The 15,713-nt window shown below is 42.7% G+C and overlaps 1 long non-coding RNA gene across 1 annotated transcript in view; it reads right to left on the bottom strand.

Moving 5' to 3' along the window:
• Nucleotides 1-11,745, bottom strand: part of LOC134362411 (uncharacterized) — a 70,386-nt gene extending 58,641 nt beyond the window's left edge. Inside the window, exon 1 of the long non-coding RNA XR_010021625.1 lies at nt 11,708-11,745. This is a non-coding gene — a long non-coding RNA (uncharacterized LOC134362411). The remainder of the gene's footprint in view (nt 1-11,707) is intronic.
• Nucleotides 11,746-15,713: the final 3,968 nt, after the last annotated feature.

Genomic DNA, 15,713 nt, shown 5'->3' with positions numbered 1-15,713 from the left:
CTCAGAAGAATGGAAAGATGGCAAGTGAACAACCTAACATTTCACCTAAAAGAACTAGAAAAACAAGATCAATCAAAACCTAAAGTTAACAGACGGAAAGAAATCATTAAGATCAGAGCAGAAGTGAATGAAATTGAAACCAAAAAAAAACAATACAAAAGATCAATGAATCAAAAAGTTGGTTTTTTGAAAAGATAAATAAAATTGACAAACCATTAGCATGGCTAACAAAAAAAAAGAACAGAGAAGACTCAAATAACAAAAATTAGAAATGAAAAAGGCGATATTACAACTGATTCATCTGAAATACAAGGAATCATTCGAGACTACCGTAAACAACTATACGCCAACAAATTTGAAAATCTGGAGGAAATGGATAAATTTCTGGACACACACAAGCTCCCAAAACTGAACCATGAAGACATAGAAAAAAAAAACTGAACCATGAAGACATAGAAAATTTGAACAGACCAATAACAATAAAGGAGATTGAAGATGTTCTCAGAAGGCTCCCAACAAAGAAAAGCCCAGGACCAGATGAATTCACATCAGAATTTTACCAAACATTCAAAGAGGAATTGACACCAATTCTTTACAAACTATTCCAAAAGATTGAAACGGACGCAAATCTCCCAAACTCATTCTATGAAGCAAATATCATCCTGATACCAAAACCAGGTAAAGATATAACCAAAAAAGAAAACTACAGACTGATATCCTTGATGAATATAGATGCAAAAATCCTCACTAACATACTAGCAAACAGAATACAGCAACACATACGTAAAATTCTTCACCATGATCAAGTGGGATTCATCCCAGGGATGCAAGGTTGGTTCAACATACGCAAATCAATAAATGTGATAAACCATATTAATAAAGTCAAACACAAGGACCATATGATCATCTCTATAGATGCTGAAAAAGCATTTGATAAAGTTCAGCACTCATTCATGACAAAGACCCTCTATAAGTTAGGAATAGAGGGAAAGTATCTCAACATAATTAAAGCCATATATGACAAACCCACTGCCAATATCATCCTGAATGGGGAATTCCTTTAAGAACAGGAACTAGACAAGGATGCCCACTCTCACCACTCCTATTCAACATAGTGTTGGAAGTACTAGCCAGAGCAATCAGAGAAGAGAAGGAAATAAAGGGTATCCAGATTGGAAAAGATGAAGTCAAACTGTCCCTGTTTGCAGATGACATGATCCTATATATCGAACAGCCTAAAACCTCTACAAAAAAACTCTTGGAATTGATAAATGATTTCAGCACAGTAGCAGGATACACAATCAACACACCAAAATCAGTAGCATTTCTTTTCTCCAATAGTGAACATGCAGAACAAGAAACCAAGAAAGCCTGCCCATTTACAACAGCCACCAAAAAAATAAAATACTTAGGAATTGAGTTAACCAAAGATGTGAAAATTCTCTATAATGAGAACTACAAACCACTGCTGAGAGAAATTAGAGAGGATACAAGAAGATGGAAAGATATCCCATGCTCCTGGATTGGAAGAATCAACATAGTGAAAATGTCCATACTACCCAAAGTGATATACAAATTCAATGCAATCCCCATCAAAATTCCAAAGACATTATTCTCAGAAATGGAAAGAATATCCAGACATTTATATGGAATAATAAAAGACCACACATAGCCAAAGCAATGCTGAGCAAAAAAAATAAAGCTGGAGGCATAACACTACCTGACTTTAAGCTATACTACAAAGCTATAATAAACAAAACAGTATGGTACTGGCATAAAAACAGACTCACTGATCAATGGAATAGAATAGAGAATCCAGAAATCAACCTAGAAACCTACACCCATCTGATCTTTGACAAAGGCACCAAGCCTATTCACTGGGGAAGGGACTGCCTCTTCAGCAAATGGTGCTGGGATAACTGGATATCCACATGCAGGAGAATGAAACTAGATCTATACCTCTCACCATATACTAAAATCAACTCAAAACGGATTAAGGATTTAAATATACACCCTGAAACAATAAAACTTCTTAAAGAAAACATAGGAGAAACACTTCAGGAAATAGGAATGTACACAGACTTCATGAATACGACCCCAAAAGCATGGGCAACCAAAGGAAAAATAAACAAATGGGATTATATCAAACTAAAAAGCTTCTGCACAGCAAAAGAAACAATTATCAGAGTTAAAAGACAACCAACAGAGTGGGAGAAAATATTTGCAAAATATACATCTGATAAAGGATTAATATCCAGAATATACAAGGAACTCAAACAACTTTACAAGAAAAAAACGAGCAATGCAATTACAAAGTGGGGAAAAGAGCTAAGTAGGCATTTCTCTAAGGAAGATATACAAATGGCCAACAGACATATGAAAAAATACTCAACATCACTCAGCATCTGGGAAATGCAAATCAAAACCACACTGAGATACCATCTAACCCCACTTAGGATGGATAAAATCCAAAAGACTCTGAACGATAAATGCTGGCGAGGTTGCGGAGAAAAAGGAACTCTCATACATTGTTGGTGGGACTGCAAAATGGTGCAGCCTCTATTGAAAATGGTATGGAGGTTCCTCAAACAATTGCAGATAGATCTACCATACGACCCAGCTATCCCACTGTTGGGAATATACCCAGAGGAATGGAAATCATCAAATCGAAGTTATACCTGTTCCCCAATGTTCATCGCAGCACTCTTTACAATAGCCAAGAGTTGGAACCAGCCCAAATGCCCATCATCGGATGAGTGGATACAGAAAATGTGGTACATGTACACAATGGAATACTACTCAGCTATAAAAAGAAATGAAATGCTGCCATTTGCAACAACATAGATGGACCTTGAGAGAATTATATTAAGTGAAACAAGTCAGGCACAGAAAGAGAAATACCACATGTTCTCACTTATTGGGGGGAGCTAAAAATTAATATATAAATTCACACACACACACACACACACCAAACGGCGGGGGGGAGACGATATAACAATCACAATTACTTGAAGTTGACATGAGAAGCAAACAGAGGGGACATCGGTGGGGGGAGGAAGGGAGGGAGGAGGGAGGGATGTTTTGGTGATGGGCAACAATAATCAGCCACAATGTATATCGACAAAATAAAATAAAATTTAAAAAATAAAAAAATAAAATAAATAAATGAAGTATGACATTCTGAAATGAATGAGGATACTACTTTTATGAAAAAAATAAGTTTCATTTTAAAATATAATTATTCCAAAATAACAACAAAATATACATATTTTAATAATATTCGTACTGTACTTTTAATAACTGTATATGTATGATAGGAAAAGCAAATAAATTATGCTAATATCATTAACAACTGAGATATTAGTGGAATAGAATATAAAATCAAAGAAATTAAGTAAAAATGTAACATGCTGAAAAAAAATCACTAGAAATCTTTTTTGAATTGGAATTATTCAATATGCATGTATTTCTTCGCACCATCGACTTAAAAGGCATAGAAGCAATGACAAACCAATAGTCATGAAAACCCTGGTGCCAGACTGTGGTCTCTAAATACCTTTTCCCACCCTAAGAAACAGATTTCCTTTAAGAATGGCCAGTTGTAAGCCTGAGGCAGAGAATGCACTAGATAAGTCTGGGACACATCGCTGTGCTAGAAAGCAAGAAAGTTATCAGAGGCTACTGGTATCATTTCAGTAAAGATAAATTTTGACTCTTGTTGCCTAAAAAATAGGAATTTAGACATCTGAAAAGAATCATGACTATAATGGATAGAAACACATCAAATCTATAAAAATCCAAGAGTTCATAATAACACTCCAAAATTCTATGCCTAACAATCTTTGGAGGTTGTTAGATCATCAACTTTTTTTGTCTGAAAGCTATGAAATAAGTGAAATAATTAGCATTTCTCTTACGTTTTCTATAAAAGTTATTTCAGGCAACTAAAAACTTGATAAGGGAAAGTTCCTTTGTAGAATAATTTCTATTATTAGAAAAATCAATACTTTTCTGCCCCCACAAACAGATAATGTAGCACTCATTAATGATTGATAAGGATCTTTATAATGGATGAATAGGCAGACAATACCTGAAACACCAGTTGATCTTTACATCACTAAGAGAGAAAGAACTACCTTTGTATTACATACTAGCACCACTTATGTATTAATCTTGACAAAAATTGGATCTGAATTTCATCAAGCACCTGATCAAAATGTTATTTACAGGAAATTCAAGTGATAGAAAAACATGTTAAATGATACCACTAAGATACAATCAACGAAATCTAAAATATAGGAAATTCTACAGGGCAGATGACTTTGTTTCTTCAATGAACAAATAGTAGTTTAAAAACAAATAGGAGACTATTATAGAATAAAGAGATTTAAAAGGCAAATCAACCAAATGCAATGTATGGACTTATTCTTAGTTGAACAAATCAACTGATGCAGAAATCAGAGAAAACTTTTTATTAACTACATGTTAAATGAGATTGAGAAATTATTGTTAATTTTGGGGGGTGATAACAGTATTATAGTTATATTAAAAATAAAAATGCTTATATACTAGGAATATTTAAGTAATCACTGATAAAATGATTTTTGCTTGAATTTGCTTTAAAATACTCCAGCAAAAAAATAGAGAGACATATATACATACATACATTTATATAGTGCATGTATAGGAATACACAGATAATGTGTAGAAATAGATAAAACAAAAATGGAAAATTATAGTTCTTGAGGTTAGATGGTGGGCACATGGAGTTTCATTATACACATGCAAACACACTCACACAGCTGTAACATTTCACTCAGAATGAAGCACCAAAGGGTCAAGAAAGAAGATAGATTGAAAGGTTCCAGAAATCTCACTAGACTTGCAAATGAAGGGAGCAAAGAAATTGGGAGAGGAAAATATTTGAAATTTTTGTTTTAATTTCAGAACTAAAAAACGGAAATAATATGTAAAGTGTTGAGTAAAATAAATGAAAAAGATCCCTTCCACCACGGTGATTTCAGGGCATCAAAAAAATCTGAAAATCCTCCAGAGAGAAAAAAAGACATTACGCATTACGGAGCAAGAATTGGAATGACACAGAATTTCTCATTGGTAAGAACGAATACAATGCAATGGAGAAATATCTTCAGTGATTTATAAGAAATAATTTTGAAGCCAGAATTTCAAATCATTTACATGAAAAGGGAAAATAAAGATATTTTCAGATATTAAAATGTAATTTCCACAATGCCTCTGTGAAAAAATAACTAGAGAACTTACTTAAGGCAAAAAAAATCAGTAATAAAAACAGTAATAGTAGTTGTAAAGTATCGCAAGAAGTAATAATAATGAAAATATGTAACTAAAATCTCAAATGATCTCAATATAGGCAGGAAGGGGAAGAAGGAAAAAAATTGTATTTGGGTACTATGAATAGGATTATCCAACATTATTGTAAAATTATCTTTAAGCATGAGGTAAAATTTTTATATTTAAAATATAGGTGCTAAAATGGAAAGAACATACAATACTAATTGTTGACAAAGCTGTGGAACACTTAGAACTCTTACGTGCTGCCAGTGAGAGTTCAAATTAGTATAATCACTTTGGGAAACTTGCCATATCTACCAAAGTAGAACATACACATGCCCTACAACCCACTCATCTCATTACTAGAAATACTCTAAACAGAAATGAGTACTAATGTGCATTAGAAGACTTGTACTAGAATATTCATGGCTGCATTGTTTGTCATTGCCCCAAACTGGAAACTACTCAAAGCCCATCAACAGCAGAATGGATAAGTAAATTGTGGCATAGTGACACAACAAAGCACTGTGCAATAATGAGAATGAATTACCACAACCACATGCAACAATATGGATAAATCTCACTAACATAATGTCAGCCAAAAAAAAAAAGTGCCAACAAAAGATAAATGCCACATGACTTTATTTATATAAAATTTAAAAGCAGGCCGCCACCTCACTCCATCCCCAGCCCCGCTGAGCGTGTGCTGACCAGAGAGGCCCATGATCCTCGGAGACTCCCTGCCCTGCGGTGCCAGCGCACAACGCAGCAGGTAGGCCTCGCCACCGCCCGACTCCATCCCCAGCCCAGCTGAGTGCATGCTGACCAGAGAGGCGCCTCCCCTGAGAGGCCCAAGATCTGAGGTGACCATGCACCCGAGGCACTAGTGGGCAACCCAGCAGACACTGAGGCAGCCATATGGAATTGGCAGCCCCACCAGCATCCTAGCCAGACAATAGTGTCAAACCAGTGGACTGTGAAATACAGGCTATGTGCTGTATGATTCCAACTATATGACATTCTGGAAGAGGCAAAACTATGGAGGCAATAAAAAGACCAGTGGTTGCCAGGGGTTAGGGGGAGGAGGAGTGAAAATGTAAAACACAAGGGATTTTTAGGGTGGTAAAAACCCTCTATGACACTATAGTGGATATACGTCACTATACATTTGTACAACCCCATAGAATGTACAACACCAAGAGTGAACCCGAATGTAAAGTATGGACTTTAGGTGATAATGATGTGTCAGTGTAGGTTCATCAACTCTAACAAATGTACCAATCTGGTGGGGGATGTTGATAATGGGGAAGGTTATGCACGTGTTCGGGGCAAGAAACAAATGGGAGATTTCTGTACCTTCCTCTCAATTCTGCCGTCAACCTAAAACTACTTTTAAAAAATAAAGCCTTTTTGGAAAATAAATAAATTATACACGCACACACACACACGAGTACATATTGAAAAAATAAATAAACCTCTCTTTTTCAGTTATCCCTCCCTCCCTCCCTCCCTCCCTTCCTTTCTTTCTTTTCGTTCTTTCAATGGAAGCCAAAAGGCCATCCGTCCATCATTGGGCTCCCTGACGCATGCCTAAAGAGCAAACTTTATTGGCTTTTTTTTTTCCTTTTAATTGAAAAGTAGACCATGTGCTTTAGATGCAGGTGGTCAGGGAGCAAAGCTGAATTTCTTTTTAGTGCACAGTATTTTAATGATTCTCAGATGCACATTTTTTAACATCACTGAAATCAAGGTGTTTTATAATAGCTAGTATGTCAGAGTTGAATTGGCAGCAGTTTTTTTCTTAGCAGTACATAAAATAATGATGTGTCTTGCAATTGATGGACTCATAGATTCAATGAAAGACAGTATGTAGAGAAATGGGACTAAATTGTATGTTCAGCTAGTTTGGGTGTTCCTAATCTACCTAAGGCTGGGTGGTTTACAAACACAGAATGCATCTCTCAAAAGCTCTAAATCTACCCCTGCTATGATTTGAATGTTCCCTCCAAAACTCACGTTTAAACTTCATCCCCAATGTGACAGTGTTGAGAGGTGGGGCCTTCAGGAGGTGATTGAATCGTGAGAGCTCTACATTCACGAATGGATTAATGGGTTAATGTATTAATAGGTTACCATGGGAGTAGAAGTGGTGACTTTTTTAGAAGAGCAAGAGAAAACACATTAGCATGCTCTTTCTTGACCCCTCTCCATGTGATGCCCTGCACCACCTTGGGACTCTGCAGAGAGTCCCTACCATTAAGAAGACTCTCATTGGATGTGGCCCCTTGACCTTGAACTTACCAGTCTCCAAAACCATAAGAAATAAATCCTGTTTCTTTATAAATTACCCAGCATCATGTATTCTGTTATAAGTAACAAAAAACAGGCTTAAGACAACCCACATTCTTGGGTGCCCAGCTGGGTCCGCAAGAGCACTGAGAAGACAACCACTCGATGGTACCCTGTACTTTCACAAACCTGTCCAACCCCCACCACCAACCACCCGCTCAAAATGACCCTTTCTAAATTCTCTATAGGTCAAAATTACTCTCTTCAAAAGGCTGTTTCAGAAGCTCCCTCCTTACAAGGCTACCTGTGGGTCCCCATTATGCTACGTACACAGCTTGTCAACATTCATTTCATTCTACCTTTTGTTATAAAAGTAGTCTACTAATGGAGGGTAGGCCAGGAAAAATAAAGTAAAATAAAATTAGTCTGCTTATGCCTCCCCTATTAGACTCAGAACTCCCTGAGGTCAAGAAACATCCTCCATCTTCGCATTACTCTGTACCCTATAGAGTGGTTGGCACATCAAAGGCATTCAATATGTTTGTTGAGCTGATCCAAACGTCTTTCCCACCTAAGACAATTTACCCAGAGAATCTCCCTGTACTATACAATCAATTCCAAATTAAAATGCCAAAGACCAGAAACTTGGAGGGAGGAAAAAGTCTAATAATTGATTTCAGAAGAAAAAAATGGAATTCTAAATCTCTTAAAACATATGTTTGAATTCCTTGAAAATATGCAAGTCTTATTACTCTGCAAAAACGCATTTCAGAGAATGTCCAGATAATGCATAATTCCTAATGCTTATTGGTGTGAATTTGTCCCTGATTCCTCATGCTTAAGTTCCAAAACATTAAGATGGAACGATAGCATTGGGAAAACAGTCCCCATCTTTTTTGCTTTGGTGGTTGGCTGATACAGAGACCTGAACCAGTGACCTTGGTATTATAAGGCTGCGCTTTAACCAACTGAGCTAAGCAGCCAGCCCCCTGCAGTCCCCTTCTTAATTGTGCCATTTTGGCTGCAGATTCCCTTTTATGCATGTAACTAATTCAAATCTTCACTATTTCATATAAATCAGAAATGCATTGATATCACCCAAAAAGGTAGCAAAACAAATAATAAAAACACACACATACACGCATATATACACACACACAGAGAAGACTCCACACATCCATTCTCTCATCTAGAGGACATATGTTGTTTCTGGCCAGAGAGAATAGAGAAAATCAGCCAATACAACAGTATCAGCAACCAATGTAAGGACTAACAATGACCCAGAAGTAGGGGGGTGTCAGGGGCCTCAGTAGATGGGAAATACACCCGGACTGCTGGGACAGAAGCCATAAGGAGAACACCTGGGCGCCAAACCCTTCTTCCTCCAGAGACTTCTCCTTCCTCAGAGTGGCTGATAGAATCCTAAAGTAAAACCCAAACAGGGGACCTAGAAGGAGAAGATCAGAGGTTCGAACCTGACTCATATTAACTGAGTAACGTGAGAGTGTGAAGACCCCCACTTCATCCGTTACCACCTAGGCCCCAGAGTACCCCCACTACACATCACAGAATAGTGTCATTGCAAATGCTTCCACTAGCATGCGGTGGTCAGCTGGAAGAAAAGGAACACACGGGTGGGGTGGGGAGGTGACTGGCTGTGACCTTTGTACCTTGGGCACAAACTAGCAGCAGAAATAAATCCTGGTGCCTCCCGGTCTATTTGGCTGTGTTTACCTAGCTCTTATTCTTTACAAAGCAAAACATCTGGGGAGAGAGGAAGAGGTAGGAGGAATTCAAAGTGTCACAAGACTGTCCAGGAGAGGTAGGCTGTGAGTGACAAGCTTGGGCGTCACGCCTCTTTTTGTTGTAAATTGCCCATAGAATCTAAAATCCCTCTCTTTGGCTCAAACCTTGAGCTATATCCCTTGAAAGAAGAAATCAGAGATTCACAAGGGACAAGACAACATGGTCCATAGATCTGAGTGTTACCGCAGGGGACCAGTCAAAGAAATGATGATGGATAATAGAAAAGGCGATCACCTCAAGGAATTTTCACTTGAGAAATTCTCACCATGCTCGAGATCTCTGGTATCTCTGTCAACAGAGAAAAGACAGGGACATCACCATCTGTCAAGCTGACCAGGTGCTGACAAACGCACAAACAACACCCTGCACTTGGGTCTTTCAAGTCTTCTGCGGTCCAAGGCACAGCACCGCCAAGCTGGGCATTTGCCCATCTTTATTCCACGTAGCTCACAGAACAACGTCATGGACAAAACAGTTTTAAACGGTGAAGTAATGGTATATAAATTCTGTAAATCACCTGAGAGTTTATTCCTATTCCCAATATAAACCTATATTGGACTAAAATGTCCTCATTTAACTTCTTTTGCTTTTTCTAATTTCGTAACATATAAATGTATCCATTTTCTACTGATGTTTAAGTAGCTGAGTGGGTTGGAATTGAAGCTTCAATCTCCAGCAAATTGGCACAGTTGGGTTTTTAAACCAGTCATGTTCCAACTCAGTGTCCTGGATGGGGGCCTCCTTGTCTGTTCTTCCAGAACTCCCTATTTGTGTTAATGGGACTCCTTGGAATGACACTGGCTCTTCACCTGGGTGTCTCCATGGACACCTCACCGCTGTGTCTCCTTGGCCTCCACCTTTACCTTACCCCAAATCTAACCAATGCCAAGTCTAAACTCCTCTACCTGCCCAATAGTGCTTTCCTTCCTCTCTGTTCCAAGCTGCTGCCCACTAAGTCTGACCTCCCCAGCACCTGCCTCATGTCCTCCTGGCCTCCCTGCCTCCAGTCTTGCTCTCTTCTTTCTATGTTACCTATATATAGCTAACAAATTAATCTTTCAGAAAAACAGTGACCATATGACTTCCCTGTTCAATAGCACTGAGGACTCTCTTAATGTGGAGGGAGAAAGTCCACACTCCTTAGCCTGTCCTTTAAAGCCCTCGAAAGACTGGCCACGCACAACTAACTCCATCTTAAATCCCTCTGCTGCCTCTTACATCCCCAGTGCTCCAGCCACTCACTGACCTCTGGGCCTGCTCGGAGCAAGGCCACCATCACTTCTGCCTGCAATTTCCCTCATCCCCTGGCTCTGTGTGTTCAAATCTTCCAGTTCTCCAAAGTGCAGCTGAAATGCCCAATCTCCAAAAGCCTTCCCTGACCACTTTAGATGGAAGGGATCCTTCACTCCTAACTCTCTGAGGACACTTTCTCTGCTAGGAATTGCGGGTGTTCACCCCCCCTACCCTGACCCCCAGCACATGACCTCCCTCTACCAAGAATTTCCCAAGGGCTGACCTCTGTGACTCTCCCTGCATCCTCTGCAGGGACCTAGCAATCTGCCATGCTCATAGCAGTCACTGCACAATACCCAAAACTCTGCAGCAGCCGAGGTGTCCACCTTCCCTATCTCAGACACCCTGCAGCCAGTCCTGCTCACCAGGTAGGGAACTTTCACAACTGAAACAGAATTTCCCTACCACAACTCCAAAACACGTAAATATCCTCATCTGATCAAGAACTCTACTTTTTGCAATCTTCCAGAATGAACACCGTTGTCACAGACTACACCCTGAGGACAGGTCCGTCGCCGCATGCAGAGGAAGTGACCTGGGCAGGGCGCGGATGCTCCACGCTACGTTATCACAAGCTGGATTTTTGTGCCCCTGAATGATTAGGCCACACAGCAAAGGCGCAAAGGACCCGCGCTTGGGGGCGGGGCGGGCCGGCAAGACCCCCGGGAGTTCCGCCCTGTTCAATCCCGGCTCCGAACTTTTCCCTCCGTCAGCGCGGGGCCCTAACCGCCGGGACCGGCTGACGCCGCGATGCCACAGCGGCCGGGACCGGAAGAGAAGGGAGCGCGGGACGGGGAAGGCAACGGCGGATCCGTTCGGAGCTGGACGGGCTCCCGGGCGCGCCCCTGGGCTTCCCCGGGATGCGGGGCCGGCGTCCGGCCGCCCGCGGGGCCCCGGAATGGGGCAGAGATCGAGATGCAGATGCCGCAGCTGGTGCGGATGCTGAGGCTGCCGCGCAGAGTGACAGCCGCTCCCACACCCGACCGGGGCCGCGGCCGCTACTCACCCGGACGGTTGACCGCCGCCGGGGTCGCCATCTTGCTCGGGAGGACGGCGCGCCGGGCGGGAGGCGGGGCGGGGACCAGGCGCGGGCCCAGCGCCGCCGCGGCCGCCGCCACACAGAGGACGGCGCTCCCTCCGCGCCCGCAGTCGCCGCCACACAGAGGACGGCGCTCCCTCCGCGCTCCCTCCGCGCCCGCAGCCGAAGCCTCTCGCCGCCCCGCCTCTGCCGGCTCCTCGTCCACCTCCGCGGCCTCTTCCTCCCGGGTCAGCCTTTGTCGCGCGGCGGGGGGCGCTGTAGCACCGCGAGACTTGGGGCTGTGGCGGCGGGACACTCCCCTCCGAGTTGGGGGTCCCTGGCTGGCGGGGCCGCCCTCCGGTCAGCGCAGGTGCTGCCAGGACGGGGACCTCGGGCGCACTCCGTCCCGCACTCGCTGACCTGAGGTGACCCCCACACGCACATGTCAGGGGTCGGGACGCATCACCCGGGGGCGCTGTGTCCTGGCCTGGGGGCCCGGAGCGCGCGGGTGGGGAGAGGCCCGTTTAGGTTCGGAGGGAAGCGGGTTCTCAGAGGCGGCCGCGAGCAGCAGAGGCGCCCCAGTGCTGGCCACTGAGCGTGCCAGGGCCGCGCCGCTCGGCTCCCAGGACCAGGGACGCGGTCCCGGAGCTGAGGGCAGGGCGCCAGGAGCCCAGAAGCTCCTAAGGCCACGGGCACCTCCAAGGCCACCGCCGCACACAGCTTCCGAGTGCGCCCGGTAAACACACCCAGACTCGGGCGGCGGGCCCCGGAGATGGTGAATGGCGTGGCTTCTAGGAAGGGTTACCGCTCTGCTTTCCTTCGCGCCTTGGTGACTGTCACTGGTTATCACCCAAAGTCGTTGCAAGAGCCTTTTTTTACACCGTCCAATTTAGAATTTAAAAAGATTTTTTCAGTGGTTTTATCTGCATATCCTGGTGAAGGTAGGCTGCAGAGAACTTGGAGGGGCTGTTTACTACCAAACACTAGGATCCCTGCGAGACATCATGGTTCTTAGGAAGAAAGTGTCAGTATCGTGGGTGCCCTATACAGGTTAGATGGAAGAATAAATGCTGTACAACCAGGTTAGAGCCAAGGGCACGATGGCCCCTAAACGTATATATGTTTGCCAAATCCTCAGACTGTCCTAAACCCCTCCAAAGACACAATTGGGGGAGTAGAGAAACAATGCCTCGGTCGTATTTTCAAATAAGCATTGTCTTCGGTCCTATTTGTCACTATTGATCTGACTAATACCTTATTGACTCAATAAACGTTGAATATCTGCTGTGTGCCAGACACACCCTGGAAAGGAAGCCCCAGGAGCTCTGCCCTCCAAGGGCTTCTAGTCTGGGGGTGGGGTGGGGAGGAATGAAGCAAAGTGTCTACACTCAAGAAGCACACAGCTGCCTTGGGGACTTAGGGAAGAACCCCTGAAATGGGCATCTCTAGATTGTGGTCACTGCTGAATGAATGAGAGCAGAGAGGACTGGAGTCATCAGGGCTTTGAAGAAATGAGTAGGACGTGCAGAGGTGGAAAGAGAAGGCATTTTAAGCGGAAGATAAAGCATGTGCACATCCAGCCACAAGACAGGCCAGGCTCAGAGAGAGGGACGAGAGAGAGATCAACCGGGATATCAGCAGGGACCCCCTCCTCCCTCCCCAGTTTCAAAATAGACTGTCCCTGATTTCCCCAACATCAAGCCAAGTGAGAAATCGGCCTCTCTTCTACGTACTCCAAAAGACAGCACTCTCAAATGCCCACTCAGTTAATGCACAATGTATACTCGACTGGAGATTTCTTAAGGTAAGTAAGTGCAAGAGGAGCTTCACCTCTCTCACTCCATATCAAATGAGGTAAAACTTCATCTCAGGTGCGTCTGCTGCCCAGGGTCCCTTGTCCCTACTCCCCACAGGAGCTCTGTCCCAGATGGCCCATCCACATGCACAGCATCACTCCCACCTCCCCCCATCCCCACCCCCAAGTTCTTTTTATCCTCTTACTTTCCACACCTCTTATAAGTAAGAAAATTCCCCTCCTTGGGGTTTATGTATCAGTTTAGCAACTATTGCAGCCACTACATTTGGCTCACTTTGGTATTGTCTCCAAACAAATATATTTCTAATGGTCTCCCTAAAAATAAAATTGTGGAGAACATGACTATTACACACACACGCACACACACACACACTTAACCATACATGTTTGTTGACAGTTTTACTTTCTTACTGTGCTGTTGCCTTCTGCCCATTTTTCTAAATGTCACTCTGCAAATATCTTTAATCCTGAGTCTTGCACAAGCCTCCTGCTTCTCGCACTTGTCCATTGTAATCAAAGAGCATGTGAACAGCTATTGGAGGTTGGGACAGTTTCCACAGTCAGCTTGGACTCTATCATACTGTGGTTTTCAGTAAGTAATAAACATGGTTTGAATTTTCATAATGAAGGAGATATTTCATCTTCTATCCCAGTTCCTGCACTTCAAAGGTAGAAAGGACCTCTGACATCACTCAATTTAGTCCCCAGAGTTTGCGGATGAAGAAACTGAGGCTCAGAATAGAGAAGTGACTTTCTCAAGGTCACACAGCTCAATGGCCAGACAAGACTCAGAACTGGGTCACCCACAATGTGGGTATTTGGTGGCTGAGATGCGGCCATGGAGAATGGGTAGAGGAATGGGTGATTTGGGCCCTTACTCACCTTCTCTCTTGTCTTTTAGTATTAAATTGGTTAAATGCCCAGAAACATCGATTGTGGATGAAAGCCTCCCCTCTTAAGTAAACAGACTGAAATGGAGCGGTTAAGTCATTGTTGAATACTGAGAGGCGTTTACACAATACAGTGGTCTCGTGTTAATTATGAGAGTAAGTAGACTGTGACTAGTTAACAGGCTCAGGAATTCCACACAACCTTTAAACAGCCTAGAACTCCTTTAAATTCCAAAGGAAGCTGTTGAATTTAAAGCTGAGATTGCATTTTTTAAGAGATTAACACAGACCAACTGGGCACACAGTTCTGGGCACAGTACTCCTAGAAGTGATCAGGATTGGCCATCCACAGTGCTGATAAATACCAGGGTGTCAAAGCCTTTCTTTTCTTCTAACATGGTGGGAGAAAGCAGTCTCTCCAATTCCTCCTCATCTCCCTTTGAGTCCTAACACCAGACACAAAGGACTTCCATTGCACAATATACCATGATCCGAGACATTTTAATTGTGTTTTAACTTCACTTTAAGATAGCGAGAAACTGGAAATGAAAACATGGCCTTCTGCAGAAGCAGAGGGAGCAGTAGGGCAGATAATGACCTGCCACAGACAGTTGGCCCTACATATCTGTGGGTTCCATGCATGCAACTGAAAATATTCAGGACAAAAGTCTGTACATGTACAGACATTTTTGCTTGTCATTATTCTCTAAACAATACAGTATAACCACCATCTGCACAGTATTCACATTAGTTATTGTAAGTAATCTAGAGATGATTTAAAGTATATGGGAGGATGTGTGTGGTTTATGTGCAAATACTACACTATTTTACATAGAGAACTTGAGGATTTCGCTCTTCTCACGGGCTTTTTCTCTCGGCCCTGAGTCTGCTCTCAACCCTCCTCCCTCCTCCATTCTCTCTAACTTGTTTCTCTTCGCTGGAGAGAACTGCTTGTAGGTTTCTGTTATCCCCACACCTACCTCCTTATCTTTAATTCTACACAGCAAACAACTGCCCACAAGCTCTGTGTCTGGGCAGCCTTCTTCTCTATCAGGTCTCTCCTTTACACTAAGAATCACAGACTCCTAAAAGATGAGAGGTGGTCAAAATCTTAGTTTTATACAAAAAGATATAAGCGCTGGCCTTTAAGGCAGAAAGCATGGTACAGGTTTTTGCTGTTACTTACTCTATTGCCCCTGGGACTTTGTTAAATCTCTCTAAGTCTCACTTTCCCTATCTGTAAAATGGGGATGATGTTACTTACCATGCTGAGTTAACGGTAAAGATT

This window comes from Cynocephalus volans, chromosome 14, assembly GCF_027409185.1.
Source record: "Cynocephalus volans isolate mCynVol1 chromosome 14, mCynVol1.pri, whole genome shotgun sequence".
Taxonomy (NCBI): Eukaryota; Metazoa; Chordata; class Mammalia; order Dermoptera; family Cynocephalidae; genus Cynocephalus; species Cynocephalus volans.
The sequence above is the reverse complement of the archived record's forward strand: the minus strand, read 5'-3'. Positions and strand labels throughout refer to the sequence as shown.